This window comes from Cynocephalus volans, chromosome 11 (assembly GCF_027409185.1).
Source record: "Cynocephalus volans isolate mCynVol1 chromosome 11, mCynVol1.pri, whole genome shotgun sequence".
In the NCBI taxonomy this organism is placed as follows: Eukaryota; Metazoa; Chordata; class Mammalia; order Dermoptera; family Cynocephalidae; genus Cynocephalus; species Cynocephalus volans.
The window spans coordinates 82,935,753-82,938,438 of NC_084470.1; the positions used below are offsets into that span (position 1 = coordinate 82,935,753).

At 38.4% G+C, this 2,686-nt stretch overlaps 1 pseudogene; it reads left to right on the plus strand.

Annotated features, from left to right (window-relative positions):
- Positions 1 to 1,405: 1,405 nt before the first annotated feature.
- LOC134390128 (magnesium transporter NIPA2-like) lies at positions 1,406 to 2,451 on the plus strand (annotated as a pseudogene).
- The last annotated feature ends 235 nt before the right edge of the window (positions 2,452 to 2,686 follow it).

Sequence of the window (2,686 nt, forward strand, 5' to 3'; positions counted from 1 at the left end):
GGCTTGGGGGGGCTGTCTTCTCTCGCAGTGAGCTGATTTCATATATGATTTGTTGTATGCATCTCTTTCTTTCCACATTTTGGAGTGATGGTTTGTCCTATAGCTTCAATTCTTCGATGAATCCGAGAAAAGTCACTGATCAGCTTTTATTCTTATCGTAAGAATGAGAGTGATGACTTTCAATTCCTTTACATATTAGAGCTGAAATCAGAAGTGTGGTCCATCTTCAAGGATGTATTTACAGGAAACAAACTAAATGATAAAGGTAGTTTTTCCCTCAGAGCAAAAGCTTACAGCTTTCAAAGATAGAGATACTGTCGATTCCTAGAACAAAGGTAAGGCATTCTTTGCTCTTTAACAAATTCAGGTTTCCCCTTTTATAATGTAACCCACTTCCTGTACAAGGGTCACCTGGCCCTCTTATTTTTGCTCTGGGGGAATTGGGATTTGGGGAGCAAGCACAAAAATGCTGACAGCCTGGCTTTTGCTATTGCGACGAGTAATAAACTGTCCTTTGTCTCTGACTCAGGTCTTTTGTATTCTGCTGGCATCCATGAAACCGTGGCAGGCTAACTTTTTAGCTGGGAAGTTAGGTAAAGTGTCAAATCCTTTCCAGTTCTTTACACATTATGCTAATAAATTTGCAAACATTAGTGAAAGGGAAACCCTCCTAAAAACTATATGCTTATATAGCCAGAACTCATTCAGGAAGAAATAGAAAATATGAATAAAATTGAATTAATACTCAAAAATTTTATCATGAAAGAAACATCAAGCTCAGATTTTTTTAGGTGACTCTTACCAAATATTCAAGAGGGAATTAATTCAAATTTTATATAAATTTCTTCAGAGAACAGTAAATGAAGCAAGATTTCCCATCTTTTTAGGAGGTTATCGTAACCTTGATAAACAAAAGCAACAGGACAAATAATTGCAACAACAGAAATCCCATATGAGAAAGACATTTTCCTCAAACAGGCCTGTGCCGGGTATAAGCCCAGGTGACCTGGTGCCTGATCGTAGAGGAGAATCCTCGCACCTACCTGACAACTGGGGCTGGAGCTAAACTGTTAGGGTTTCAAACATTAAATGGAAGTAAAGAGTAGTATTTGCCAGGAAATGAGAGTGAATAAGTCATCTCTAACCTTTTCCAGCCTTTCTTTAGTAAGAGAGTCCATATTAAACTTACGTGCTCTCCCAGCAGCAATTGACCTTCGGTTACAGAGAGCTAGCAACAGAGCATTACCAGGTCTGAGAATAGCAAATAACTCATTATTCCTTTCAGGACATTCCCACTGCTATCCCATTTTCAAACCATAGAAGCCCGCATCACCCTGCCTTCAGTACCAACAGTTTTTCTGTTCTGTGGTCACTGCGATTCATGGAAACTTAAGTAACGAATGAAATGAGCCATTGGTGTGGACAATATGACTTTTATATTGGCCTGGGATTGGCTCTGAGCACAAGCATTTTCATTGGAGGGAGTTTCATTTTGAAAACAAACAAATACTAAAAGGTCTGCTACTTGCCAGAAAAGACTCCATGAGAGCAGGTCATGATGGCCAGGCAAAAGAGGTTGTGGTGTCAACAGGAGCTGGTGATGTGGCCAATTTCACTGCAAATACATTTGTACCAACCACACTAGTCACACTGTTAGAAGCTCTTGGCAACCTATCAAGTATGTTCTTTCTTCATAGTTTCTAAATGAAAAACTTAGTCTTTGTGGGAAAATTGAGTATTTGCTAAGTATTCTAGGATCTACAGTTATGGTTGGTCATTCATGCTCCAAAAGAAGAGGAGATAGAGACCTTAAACGAAATGTCACAGAGCTATGTTATCCAGGTTTTGTGATCTTCGCAACACTGGTGGTCATTGTGTCCTTGACATTGTATCTTTGTCGTGGGATTATGCCATGCACAAACATTCTTGTGTACATAAAAATCTCCTCTGTAATTGGAGCATTTTTAGTCTCCTGTGTTAGGGGCTTGGGCATTGCTATCAAACAGCTGTTTGTTGGAAAGCCTGGAACATCTCTTGTCCTGGATTCTGCTGCTGTGTGAGCACACAGGGCCCTGAATATACTCAGCACTTCCATAGTGACTCCAATATGTTAATTATTCTTTACAATATCAGTGTTAACTTGTTCAGCTAGTCTTTTGAAGGAGTGGCAAGATGTGCTTGTTGATGATGTCGTGGGTACACTGAGTGTCTTCTTTATAATCATTGTGGGGATGTTCTTGTCACATGCCTTTAAGACACCAGCTTTAGTCTGGCAAGTCTGCCTCTGCCTTTTCTAAAAGATGAAAAAGAAGTGAATGGAAGTGTCTAATATGTATGAAGTTCTTAATAATAATGAAGAAACCTCGACTTCTAATTGAACAATAATACACTGGTAAAAATATCTCTTGAAGAAAGGGAATTCTGACAACTTTTTCAGGAAGATATAATTAAAGGTTAATCTATAAAATTTTTAAAAAATTTTTAACCCATTGTCCATCCTATTAAGATCAAGTTGGCCTTTGACTCTAAGATGAGATTAATTGCAAGTCAGGGATACAATCATTGAAGACAGAAACATTTGTTGACCAGTTCTGGATTGAAGTAGTATCCACCTATATATAACATTGGTTTAATTGAACTTCTTTGGGTTTATTCTTTCAACCAGCACTAGATTTTTCTGTTCCTG